Here is a 14,821-nt window from a genome sequence, read left to right as displayed (position 1 = left end):
GATAGTGTAGACATCCATCAGACTTAATCGCAAAGTCTTTGGTTTCTCCATTTTCTACTTGTTCAATTCTTGTCAAACATTTTTATCTTGTTTCTAGAGCTCTTTTATTCTATCGACCAGAGTTGGTTTTAATTCTAACTCTGTAATTAGTGCACCATTTTCCTTTAATCCAGTCTTGCATCCAAAGTTCATAAGGCTGAAAATATCTTTCAGCTAAGTGTATCTGTTACCACATTAGCCTTTCCAGGATGATAATCGAAAACTACATATAATCCTTGAGGAGTTTAATCTCTCTTATATGTCTTAAGTTCAGATATTTTTTAAGTTAATAGGTACTTTAAACTTTTATGATCTGTATAAATATAACATCGTTCATTGTACAAGTAGTGGTGTCATATCTTCAAAGCAAAAACAATTGTTGCTAGCTCAAGGTCATGTATCGGATAATTTCTTTCATGTGTCTTTAGTTGTCTCATAGCATATGCCACAACTTTGCCTTCCTACATGAGTACACATCCAAAACCATTATTGGGCGCATCACTATAAATCACATAATCTTTACCTAGTTCTAGTTGTACCAACACTAGAGCTTCAGTTAGGATCTTCTTTAGCGTATCAAAATTTTCTTGACATTTGTTCGTCCAAACAAATGGTATATCCTTTCTCAGTAACTTTGTTAATGGCAGTTTAGTCATCGAAAAGTTCTTTATGAACCTTCAATAATAACCAGTTAATCCCAAGAAACTTCATATCTCAGCAATATTCTTTGGAATTTTCCATTGCCATAACTTTCTTGGGATCTACTTCGATGCCCTCAGCTGAAATCACATGTCCAAGAAATGCAATCTTAGACAACCAGAATTCGCACTTTGACAAATTGGCATAAATTTTTTTATCTGACAAATTTTGAAGTACAATGAGAAGTTGAGCATCATGTTCCTCTCTGATCTTTGAATAAACCAAAATATCATCTATAAATCCATCACAAATTGATCAAGGTACAACTACAATACCCAATTCATCAAATCCATAAATGTTGCGGGGCATTTGTTAATCCAAATGGAATAACAACAAACTCATAATGTCCATATCAAGTCTGAAAAATCATTTTTGGAATATCTTCTTCTTTAATCTTTTGTTGGTGATATTCAGATTGAAGATCAATCTTGAAGAACACTGTTGCACCATTTAGTTAATCAAACAGATCATCAATCCTTGGTAGATGATACTTATTATTTACAATCATTTTATTTAATTATCTATAATATATACATAACCGCAGAGATCCATCTTTCTTTTTCACGAATAGAACTGGTGCACCCCAAGTTGACACATTAGGTTTAATAAAACCCTGTCAAGTAATTATTACAATTGTGCCTTTAAATCTTTCAACTCATTTGGAGCCATACGATATGGAGCCGTATAAATAGGTGTTATGCCTGGAAACACTTCAATTTTAAATTCTACCTTTCGATCTGAAGGCAATCCCCGCAAATCATCAAAACATACCTCTGGGAATGCTTCCAACTTAATTCTTGATATTTAAGTGTCCACTACATTTGACAAGAAAGCTTGGCAACCTTACAACAACTATTTTTTAGCAGACATCGCTGATATCACATTAGAAAAAGGATTTACTCTTTCACCAACTACTATTATCTCCATACCTTTCAAATCTTTCAAAATTACTTGCTTCAAATGAAAAATATACAATTTCATGATATGGGGATAACAAATCCATGACAAAAATTATGCCAAATTCCTCGATGGTAGTTCCATCACGTTTGCCGAAAACTCAATGTCTTGAACTTTAATCGGGCAGTTTCTACATATTCGTTTTACCTTAGCACTCTTACCTTGAAGATTTATTGAAATCATATGACTTGATAGAGGTTCTAAGGGAATACCTCTCTCCCTAACCAATTTTACACTAACATGCGAATGTGAGGAATCAGAATCAATTAAAACAAACACAGGTTCATCACAAAGATAGAAAGTACATGTGATAATCTTCAGATCATCTCGATCTTCATCAGCCCTGATATGGTACACTCTAACTATTTGACGCCCTTCAGACTATGAAGTAGATTCTAATGTCCCTTTTTGCTTACCTCTGCCTCTGCTTCTTGTTGACATAACTGTTGATCTTTCAGTTTGACCCTACTCACCAATAATCATCGGACAATTTCGTTTGAAATGGCCAGCCTGTCTGTATTTGAAACATAAATCAGAGCCATATCAATACGATCATGCATGTGTCTTGCTATAAGTTTCACATATTTAATTCTCAATCTGACATGATCTACCTGGACCAGCTGCAGACGTCTGAGACTGTTTGGAATTTTTAGTATTATCTCCTTTACTATAGATTGCACCAGACCGATAATTAGTACCTCTACCTCTTTTGGACTGAAAGGATACTGAAGATGCTCATGATATTTTTGTTAACTGTCATCTTTGATCGATCATGGATTTTTCATTTTGAGACATTTCTAGGTCTTTAGCTTTGTTTATCGTTTCTTGAAAAGTGGATAAATTTACAGTCAATAAAAGCTCATTTAACCTGGATTTAAGGCCTAAGATAAACCTTTGACAGACATATCTCTCTGTAGGGATCATCTATGAAGCATATCGACTGAGATTATCGAAATCACATTCATGCTCATACACTTATCTATTACCCTGAATCAGATTGAAGAAATCTTGCTTCATTTTTTTGATAAACTGATCTCCAAGATACTTCCTTTGGAATGCCTCCTAAAAATATTGATAGGTAATCTGATATGGAGGAACACATAGAGCCATATTAGATGACTAAATACGAGCCTGGCCTCGTAGCAATGAAACTATGCCCTCCAGTTTCTCCTTATCAATATAGTGAAGACTATCTAGCATAATCTTTATATCATTGAGCCATATATCAACCACTACTCGGCCTTCATTTGTGTCACATTTAAATTTAGAAGCACCCAAACTTTTAATTCTTTTGGAATTGGTACCCTCAGAGCCGGAAGAGTAGGGGAGGTGGTGGAGGTAGAGAAGCTGCTACTGGCTGATAGCGAGCCAGAATAATCTCTAGAACTAGTAAAAACATCCCTTGATTTGGTCATGGCATTCCCTAATGTTTTTGAGCTTTCTATTTTTCAAATTGAACAAGAAGAGCATGTTCAACCTTATTACTTCCACTAGCAGTCCCTTCCAGGACATCATCTTCAGTTTTTCTACGTGAATTTTCAGATTCCAACATCTAAACCAAACACATTTCAAACTTACATTAGTAAAGATTAGCATCAATATTTAAATCATAAAACCATATCATATCAGTAACATTGACATTTTAATGGCATGTACAACTTTTGAACATAAAATAACTTCAATTTTGGCTGATAATCGGCTAAATCTGTAGTTCTGATACCAATAAATGTAACACCCTAACTCGTATACGTATCTGAATATGAGCTAAGAATGCCACATTAATCATTTAAAAACATTTACCAATCAATAACTAGTAAAATTTTGTTTCTCGTGACAAATTTTAAACTTTTAAATTTAAAATAATTAATCATGTCATTTTATAAAATAATGTTTTAAAGTCATAATATAATATAGTATATTATTCTTCATTCATTCTAAGTACTATATCTAATACTATTCAAACTAAACAAGTATTAATTTTACTAATACAAAACCATCTTAACTGTTCTATCAGGGCCATTAAAACATTATAGTATACATGCCACTAAACAAGTCAAAGTAACATCAAAAGATGTCTTACTGGTACTGTAAGGTGATATGACTTTACTAAACAAGTATTAATTTTACTAATAAATAGCGTTTTCTCGTTTCCTTTACCTACGCGTGAAACAATCACACGCTAAGTATAACTTAGTGAGGCATTAAGTAATTAAAATAAGATAATTTATCATATGAAAATATAATATCCAATAAACTTTACCTTTAATATAAATCAACATATAATTTTCATTCCATTTTCAAAGTCAGGCCAATGCATAGTAAAAGATAATATATGGTAAGTGAGTCCACTTTACGGGTGTAATGGCAGTCCAGCCTTAGTAACTTGCACATTCAGTGCGTTCTTAATCAATTGTAGTGCTATGTAACCGATTTGGCACCTATAATGCCTGTAATACATGTACAGCGTACTGTAGAACATAGCAACATCAATACTCATTAACCTTGGATACATCACTTAACATTTTTATGTGTCGACAAGATCTCATATGTGCCATAATGTACCCTGTTATTTGTAATGTACAATAATGTACTCATAAGATCGATCGATAACCATCCTATTCATAGCATGCCAATTGTACACACATACAAAGTGCCTTTTGAAAATTTTATAATCCATTTCTCAAACTATTTGACATATATCAGTACTTTTGGACAGTTCATACCTGAAATCATCAATATCATTTATCAGAATATCATATAATATTCTTTGGGCAGTCCATACCCTAAATAAATTATAAACCACTTTTAGTAACCATTATGAAAATGTTTCATAATTTGATTCAAACCTTTTTCTCTTAAAATTCATCTAAGGTTGACTCATCGCAAATCTTCCTAAATCATAAATAAATAAAATAAGTAAGAATACACTACATGGTGTTGCCTCACTATCAAACCTTAACGTTGATATTCCTTAATCTCGTGTTCAATCTTTTGTGTTTAGTTCACTTTGTTCACGATCTTGGATATGGAGTACATGACTTGGAGGGGAAGATAAGCTGAAAATTCTCTTTAATTTTCTTCATTAATCTCCTTAATACACTTGGCTATAGTTAATTAAATAAATAAATAAATCATTTAATGAGAAATTACCATGTTATCATTACTGGATCATGATAATTTCAATGTTACCGTTAACGTGAGTTCATCCATTATCTCATCTTGTTTACGTCATCTTCCTTATATCATCCATGAGCTCATATGTTTCATTTTTCAACTTCAACCTTGTCATTTTTTAAATTTACAAAATAGTCATCAAATTTCATAATTTCGGCTTAACAAGCAAAATCAACCTTAATTCCACTAATCTGTGTCAAATTTCACAATTCTAAAATATGGAAATAATATTTCTAACTCTTTTCTATCATCCTTCAAATTTTCATAAAATTCCAATTCAATCCCACTTCTGATTTTTTATCGAACTTTACTGTTTTATAGTTTTTAATACAAATCTCGTATAAAAATCTGGATTCCCATAAAAAATAATTTCAAAGTAAACTATTCATTTACGGACCAAAATATATAAATTATAAAAGTTACATTTTTGGCCCTCTAAACTTTTCCAAAGTTTATACTTTGTCCACCAAACTTTCAAAACTTACATTTTGGACACTATGCAGAATTTGGGGTATTACAAAGCATGAATCATAATTTCATAGATGGTCCATAGTTCAAAAAGAAATCGATCAGTTTTCCACACTCTTTATAAAGCCGAAAATTCAACATCCATGTTCATCTCTCCAAAGACCTCCCGCCGATGTATCTTGGCTGCTACCGTATACTACCTCATGGTATTGATAAATGTTGAACGATATTACTCTTGCACCTCTTCTTCATCCACATAAAAGCTCCACCCTGCTAATGTAAAATAACAAGAAAGTCATACTATTTCAAAGTTGAAGTTAAAATGGTAGCCTGGTACCATAACCAACTATAGTAACCATAAATTGGTCTCTATGGCTTGGAAAGGAAGATGCCTATGGCCTATGGGCACATACATCCATTACCATCACTTAGAAGAAAAATAATAAAAAAAAATGAGTGTGAGAGAGGCTCGAACTCGGTATAACTCAATTGCTATGAGACCTACGCGCTATCCAACTGCGCCACCGCCCCTTATGTTCTCTTCTTTACACCAACGACATAGAAAAAAACAAAGAGAAGAAGCAAGAGCTGCTTTTTGAAGGACCCTCCATTCTTTGACCAGTTAGGTCCGGAGAATTTCCTTATTGCTTAAGCTCAAATAAGTTAATTTCAATGATGTGCGGGTTTAGGGCTTTCATAAACGTATTCTTAAGATTTGAAATGCGTCAGAAAATATCCATGCTTTCTTTCCTTTTCTTTTTATCAAGAAATGCCCTTATTCATAAGCCTTGCCATTTTCCACAGCAGTTCAGGAAACAAGCCTCTAAAACAATTTTGGCAACTAAAGTTGTGTTAAAATCTTTTAAGGTGTCAAAATATAATTTAATCTCATTTTCATTTAAATTTTACAGTTTTTTAAAAGAATTCAATTACAAAATTACTATTTTTGAAGCTTCAAATTATAATTTTATCATAAATTTACTTGTTCTTCTACTTAATTTATACTACTTAATAAATAATTTACTTTTGCTTCTTTAAGTGAAAGAAATTTCTTCACCGTTTTAGATCAACAATTAGTTCAAATGTCAAGCAATGATGATCCATGATATAATTCTTATAAATTCACAACAAAAATATATTTTTGAATGAATGCACTAAAGTGTAAAACATTTTGTGCTTTTAGGGAAAATTCTATCATGCATGTCGTATACCGTAACGTACCACTAAAGCGAAATATCGATACGTACCACAAGTAAATTTATCTTTATTATTATGTAAATATTAAACAGTATAAGGTCATTAATTAAATTTTAATTTTACTTTTAATATAATTATAATTATTTTATAATTAATTTATTAAAAATAATAATTTAAGTAATTTATTTGTTTAGAATTAGTATTTATAAATTATTTAAGTTAGATCACCGTCGTAGACCTTAACTCACCGAAAAACTCGTCAAAATATTCTCCGAAAAATATTATATTATGAATCCAACGCTGTCGTTTTTCGTCGCCTAGCAGTCACCCACAGGCGTCGCCCATGAAAAGCTCTGCATAAAGGTTAGCCGGCGCCAGTGTGTTTCAATTGGTTTGCACGAAAAAGGTAGGTTTTAATTTTTGAAAGGTAAAATTACATTCCAACCCCTCTATTCTTGTTTTATTTAGAATGGTTAAATTCCATGGAAATCCCCATAGTTTCTCCTATTTATATTTTAGACAAATGATGTTTTTGTTTTGATAGACATGGCAAAATTACAATACCCCATACTTTTTGTTTTAATTTAAATGGTCAAATTGCATGTAAACCCCCTCACTTTTCCCTGTTTATATTGTACACTTCTAGGTTTTAAGTATTTCATAATTTGTACTTTATTTTTATTTTTTTAATTAAATTTTTTATTTTAATTAACAATTAATACTTTATTTTATTCATTATTTTTTATTAGTATTAATTTCATATCATTTTATATTATTTGTTATCATTAATCTTAACAATTTGATACTTAATTTTACTTGATATTAATTGTGATTATTTGAATCATGATAATATTAATTTTAATATTCATCATTAATTTTAATTTTGATGCTTAATTTTAAATTGATATTCATTTTTATCATTGCTTTTGATTTAATATTAAGTTTGGTACGAAAGTTAGACTTGCTATTAATATTAATTATTCATATCGATTTAATAAATTTGAACTTTTATTTATTGTTTTATTGGTTTATTCATAGATTTATAATACATTTCTAAGTTATGATTGTTACATATTTATTTAGTTTATTTAATTTCTTGAATTAAAAGCTCAACTCGGGCGGGTACTTGTACATTGATGTTATGAGATTTCTTTTTAAACAATAAGAAACGACTACAAGCATATGATTTAGAATAATTCGAATTAACAAGTTAGTATTATCATGATTAAAATAGTCACAATTAATATCAAGTAAAATCAAGTATCAAATTGTTAAGATTAATGATAACAAATAATATAAAATGATATAAAATTAATTCTAATAAAAAATAATGAATAAAATAAAGAATTAATTGTTAATTAAAAGAAAAAAAGTAAATTTCAAATTAACTATCAAAATAAAAATAAAGTACAAATTATAAAAGATCTAAAACCTAAAAGTGTAAAACCTAAAAAGGGAAAAGTGAGGGGTTTACATGCAATTTGATCATTTAAATTAAAACAAAAGTATGGGGAATTGTAATTTTGTCATGTCTTTTATTACAAAGACATCACTTTTCTAAAATATAAATATGAGAAACTATAAAACCCATGAAACGACAACTCCATAAGATCAGCTGGAAACACCTCCCTTGAATGTCTAACAGGAACCTATGGTAAACTTTATCTACCAAAGCACTGTCACGCAAAGACGACTTGACTACTATTCAAACTTCACTTATACTAATAGGGATATCTAAACAATCCACTAAATGGCTAAGAATATAAAAGGTACCGATAATCACATCAGTAGGGGCATAATCTTCTGGCTCACGAATCGTATAAACTCTCCTAGGTCATCACCCTCAGTTGGAGCACCCTGACCACATTCTCTTCCATGAACATGATCTTGATGGCCACAGCCAACTTTACCACCTCCGTGACCCTTTGGAGCCACCACTACTCTATCCTCAGATCTCTACGGATAATCTCGAATCTGATGTCCCCCAATACCACAACGAAAATGATGTAAGGCTATCCAAGCTTCTTCAATGATGGAGAAGTTGGCAGCCTTGTTGTTTCCTGATCTAAGAGAAACACCAAATGCTACACTTGAATATATAAGTAATCTGCATAATATAAAGAAAGAAATGATTAAAGGAATTGATGATTAAGAATGGAAATGAAAATAGAAGAAATGATAGTGATAGAAATGTTATCAAATGATGGTTGCGAAAGTGTTGTTGATTTGTCCTTCAAATGCAATAGAATTCGAACTCCGATGGTGATGATGGACGTTTGCCTTGATGAATATTGAAGGATGGTTTATGGTGATGGGATGATGATGGAAGTGAAGATGTTGTAGGCGTGAAGTAAGGAAAGATGGTGATGGTTTAGATAGTATCTTATAAGACTAAGAATGAACCAATGCTATAGATGAGCAAAGACTCAATTCTTATAAGTCGTTATAAGGGCTGGTAGTAAGGACTTGAACCCACTAGTTATAGAAACTAGAAACTCGAAGTATCTATGGAAGAGGTTGACGCCACAAACTTTAGAAGTTTGCTTAATCGATATAGTTCTAAAAAGAACTTGAAGAGAATAATCTCACAAAGATTTATATTATCAAAAGGGTTGAGTTTACAAATGAATGCCAAAGCCTATGTATAGTCTTGCAAAGATTTGGCCGAATAGATACATGCCTTTTCGGAAAAATACATGACTTAATTTGAAAATAAATGATGCTTTGATGAAGGGAGTTGTCGTTGGCCAAATGGTCTCCTTGTGGTTCATCTTGGCGCCAATTTTGAAGCAACACCTTGCTTTGGCGAAATAGGGAGAATCCCCTTCACTTTGGCGCCCAATTGTTCCACACGCATAGAACATGGGTGGCTGGTCATGAGACACTCACATGGGTGGCATAGGATACTTATGGCGTGAAGATAAGCAACAAGTTAGGCATGACTTGGCATCCAACATGTGTCTAAATGACATGTCATCAATGGGGCAGCAACTTGTTATGAAAGGTCACATTTGTGGAAAGTAACCTTTCACCATTTGATCTAATTTCCATGTATTTGAGCTGAAGATGAGCTGGTCATATATGAAGGACATGTAGGTGAGTCTTAGGATAGCTCCTTGTGAAAAGGTACCTCTTGGAATGACAACTCTTCGCGAAAAGGTACGAATTCACAAAAAAGTAACCTATACCATATTTGAAGTGCTCTGTGTGGTGGTGATGATAGTGCAACTCTCCAGCTGAAATGAGATATTTAGCTAGCTCAAAAGTCCAGCTCAAGTCAGCTATGTGCTCGGGGGTCAGCTGGAAACTTTGCCCCAAAATGCTCTTGAGCTGTCCTAGAGTTGTCCTAGTCAAGTTTCCATAGCTCATGGACTCCAATGCTAGCTTTAAGTTAGCTCCCATCATGTGGCCGAATATGTACCTACAAAAGAAAGCATATTATTAGCTAGGAAATGTAAGATATAAATGTATAAATATGTGGTTTATAATAGTAACTTCATACATTACATAATACCATCATCATAACTATAAATGTAAAGTATGTAAACTATTATTATAACTATGGTATAAAGAAAGAATAACTTAAAGAAAATCCCCCTTTGATTATTGTGAAAGGTTGGAGATGCAAAGTCATTTATGTTGCTGATTTGGATCACGTCAGAAAACAAGTTCATGTACGACACAACACTCACCTCCGTGATTCTGGCCAAAAGTAGCGCACTGAGGATGCCTGGCATAGTCAGTATCTAGCTGAACAACTCTGTTGGTCTGCCTATGTCGATAATCACATCGATCCTTCCTACCACGATCAGTATAATTAGGACCCCTTTTTGTAGAGCGATTTTAAAAACTCGAAGCATAAGATGATCTCTTACCCTAAACTTCACAACTCGGATCACCTATGGTACTCTCCATATCTCTTACTTGATGAACCATAATATCAAACACATTAAAAGAACCAGTCACCAAATAGGCACGAATCTCACACTGCAACCAATCCTTGAATCCCTTACACCGCTCAACCTCAACCGGCACAATCTCACCAACATACTCACTAAGTCTGACAAACTCTGCCTCATATTCAGAAACTGAAATCCTACCCTGAACTAGATTAAGAAATTCATTCTTCATAGATTAAGTGTACTTAGAAAATAAAAACTTCCTTCAAAACGACTCCTGAAAGAACACCTAAGTCAATCAGTTTGTTGCGGTCCCTCTCTTAATAATTGGCCACCAACGGTGTGTATCACCCTAAAGTAATGATGTTACACATCCCAACTTCTCATTATCTGAGCAACCCATCTGTTCAAGAATTCGTATGACACTATCTAATAGGGCACCGATCCTCAGAAGCTCCTAATATTGCATGATGCGATGCCATATAGAACTATACTAGCACAAAAGCTATACAATTAAACAAAACTAAGGTTAGAAGCTTATCGGGTGATAAAATAATAACATGTAATTTTTCTAAAACATTTGAGGCAATATGGTTCCCAATTATATACCCCAACATACATACACATTTTTAAATAACATGGATTTGATACCAACAAATGTAACAACTCATACCCAACCATGTAGGTGACCCGGATACCTGAATGTACATTAGGTTCCAAAATTGTCGGACAAATCAAAATCATAAAACCATACAAGCTAAGCGGAAGCAATAAAAAAATTGAACATATAATATGCAATTCATGGCAACAATAAAAATTTAATAAACTAACGTCATTTAACCATTGAACATTTCAAGAAAACACTACTAGAGCATCAAGGTAAAATAATCATTTCATAATCAAAACATCCAAAAATAATTTATGAATTTAGGCTAGTTATTATTCATATACTATCCTTAATTTAAAGCATGCAAAGTTTCACATTGATCAAACATCAATCGAGGGTCTCATCTGACCTACAATCTTAGGGACTAATCGTAATTAATCAAAAGTCTCACATGAACAACAATCATGAAATCAACTCTCATCTTATGTGATTTAGTAATTTACAACGAGACAAAAAATTTCTCTTCATTTTCCAAATTAAAATCTAGTAATAATTAACTAAGTAATTTCTGAACCATTTTGAACATACAAAATCATTCAAGGTCATATTAAGATTTAGGAACTCTTAGAACCTTTAATGAATTGAATTTTCCCATTTTTTTCAGTGAATACATAGCGAAGGAATCAATCCATTTTTATGGGGGATTGATCCTTTTCAATCCATAAGGTTTGGGATCGATCCCTATCCTTTTCTTGAAGGGATCGACCCTTTTTCAGAAAAACCGCATAATTTCATATGATCATGCATAAATGAATTACCAAACTTTCCTTTAAACTTTAGTAGGGTCTAGATACATACATAAACATTCTCAAACCACTTCATACACATCATAAGACACTTGTAGCATGCTTCAAAATGCCAGTAAACACTTTATAAAGAAATCTAGCATCAAAAGTCAAAATTTGCATAAACAACTTACTTTTTAATAAGTCACCTAACCAAAAGTGACTAAATCTCTCATTTCATGCTTCCTAAGGCACTAACACATTATGTTCACTCAAAATAACTTGTCTAGTCCATTCAAGCACTTATTAGAGTTCATAGCAACATTTGGAATGTTATGCCTATCATGAAACCATAATTAACAAATAACCAACTTCATAAACATCAACACAACATGAATCAAGTAATTCAAGACGAAACCCTTTTCAAAATATTTACAAAACTTGATGACACCAAAATTAAACAAAATTCCAGCATAGCATCTCCATATTGCCTCAAAGCCAACTCTTGGTTCACATATTCTTTTAAAAAAAACTGTCTTATTTGAACACCATTGGATAACGCTTCCACACCATGAACCAACAACTAAATCTCTACAAAAATTTATACAACAGGGTGTAAGAGTAAAGCCCATCGAATGCCTATACCTTCTCATATAATGCTCATAATAAAATCAATGGAAGTATCCTACGTGTTATGCATTCTTTTCCAAAGCTCGTTCAAATCTTACCTATCAACAGGCACTATATTTGATTTCACTTTACATGATATTTAACTTAATTTCCAGGTTATAATATTCTTGATAAAGTCTTGATCAATAATTCAATACACATTCCCACATGCACCATTACCTTTGTCGGAAGTCCATACACACAACATACACATAATTAATTAATTTAAGACCATTGGCATTTGTTTGAGACACAACATGTCTATGGATAAATGGACTCCATAAAACTCATTTTATTTGGACTAACTTACGTCCCAACTTCTATATCTCGGAGCGAAGCTCAACGCACCAACCCTACTTCATGTACTTCTCGGAGCAAAGCTCAATGTACCAACCAAACCTCATATCCCTTGCAATCACATTTTTAAAACATTGAGTACTTATTCCTAAGCATGCCTTTAAAATCCAAAGGCCTATTAAGAACAATTGCCAATTAAGTCAGGTTTACCATAAATAGTTTCCAAGTGATGCATAGCATTTACATATACTTATGCATTTTCAAAACATAGTTTTCAAACTAAGATGCTTGTCATGATCAACCCAAATAGAATAATGAAACTGTCTCAACTCATTCTTGGATAGAAAAGTGTCTTTTCTTGTCCAGAACTAAATTCATAATAGATTATAAAATAACTTGCAAAATCATATACGCATCACAAGTTAACATCATGCTTATGTGCAATCATGCTCATTCTTCGTCATAAAATGTTTACATAAATGAAACGAATGCCAAAACAGAGTAGTAACTTACTATTAGATTCGCTAAATACTTACCATTATAATCTTCAATTAATATCACCAATGCTCATTATAAAAGAACCTGCAACCACTCACCTCTATCGGTTTTACCACATAGAATCGATCGAATCTTACGCCAAACAAACACCAAACAATAGTGCACCAATTTTACTCCATTATAGACCCAAATAACACCTTAGAAACCATAAAACATGTCCCTTAAGTGCCCAAAACATAGCAAAAAATATGTTTCAAAAATATAGCGTAGAATGCTGAAACTACCCAAAATATTACCGTTCTTGAACTCGAAACTTTCCACAAGTTCAACACAACTTTCATTCCCCTAAAAACTGATCAAAAGAAACCGAAATCAGTTCCTAAAACATAAAATAACTGTCCAAAATAATAGCAACCAAAGGAATTCCTGAATTTCTGAAAACGTCTAAAACTAAGCATATTTCAAATGATTCAATATGAAATCCAATTCTTATTGAAAAACTGTTTAACCCAATACTATCCTCATTATTAACATCTAGTTTAACACAAGAAAATCCCCAAATCATCTCAAGGATCTTTTTAATCGGTGAAGCATAAAGGAACCAAGAAAACGAAGTTTACCTTGCTGGAATTTGATTGAACAAGAATAAAAATCATCAAGGAAAGTAAACAAGAGGACTCCACCATGCTAAAGAAATCCACAGTAAAATAAAGTAATGAAAGGTTGAAAATCAAGTTTAGAAATGGGTTGAGCAAAAAGGTTAGAGAGGAAGGAAATGAAGGTTTTAGCCATTGAAGAAAACAAGCGGAATAATGAACGTATTTTGGATAAGCACCAAAACATTAGGGAAAAAGATAATATCTAAATTAAATAAAAAGGGAAATTATTTTATTTTTTAAAAATATATTAAAACCAAAAAATAAGAAAAATAATAAACAATATCTACTCTTGGTGTAATCGTTTCATAAATTTTAATAATTTGATCCTATTCCATTTTAACCACTAAAAGTACACTTTTGTGTTGGATATATGAACTGCAAAACTACACCGTTAGTACTGACTGGAAATATAAACAGTAATAAAAAAAACAAATTCGTAAACCGTGTCGTGGTAAAAACCACTTCCTTAGAAACGAATTCGCCCCGATGTGTGTAATCACTGTAGTAGGCGGACCGTCCCCGAGGTTAACACGGTCGCTCCGAATTCCGTACACCCGAAACTGGAGTGGACTGCTGGTGGTATTGCTCTTCTGATTGGAAAGCACTCAGAGAGAACTCACAGAGAGCACTGTAGAAAACACTTTTGTAAGTGAATTGTGAATGTTTGAGAGTGAGTTGAGAAGCTGACTATAGCCCTCTATTTATAGGCTAGAAATATGGTTAAAATCGTCCATAAAATTTCAGGATTAAATCTTTTCTTTTGTAACAGCTGAAACGTCTAGATGAACCTGACTCAAAAATAGTCCAGGTTCATTGCATCATTGTTCAGCTGTTATAACTCCCGAAATTATATCATGTAACCCATGGAATTAA

General features: G+C 32.6%; 1 long non-coding RNA gene across 2 annotated transcripts; it reads right to left on the bottom strand.

The window, feature by feature from the left end:
* Window positions 1-9,769: 9,769 nt before the first annotated feature.
* Window positions 9,770-14,090, bottom strand: LOC120210903. Of its 2 annotated transcripts, XR_005524537.1 has the most exons (5): window positions 13,910-14,090; window positions 13,586-13,641; window positions 10,410-13,486; window positions 10,227-10,333; window positions 9,770-9,955 (listed from the first exon to the last, which is right to left on the bottom strand). It is a non-coding gene; the product is annotated as an uncharacterized LOC120210903 (long non-coding RNA). The 2 variants fall into 2 exon arrangements; XR_005524536.1 differs by having other exon boundaries at window positions 10,410-13,641.
* Between the last annotated feature and the right edge of the window lie 731 nt (window positions 14,091-14,821).

The sequence above is a fragment of the Hibiscus syriacus genome, unplaced genomic scaffold (assembly GCF_006381635.1).
Source record: "Hibiscus syriacus cultivar Baekdansim isolate YM2019G1 unplaced genomic scaffold, ASM638163v2 tig00109945_pilon, whole genome shotgun sequence".
Lineage (NCBI taxonomy): Eukaryota > Viridiplantae > Streptophyta > Magnoliopsida > Malvales > Malvaceae > Hibiscus > Hibiscus syriacus.
This window is presented reverse-complemented; position numbering and strand designations above follow the sequence as displayed.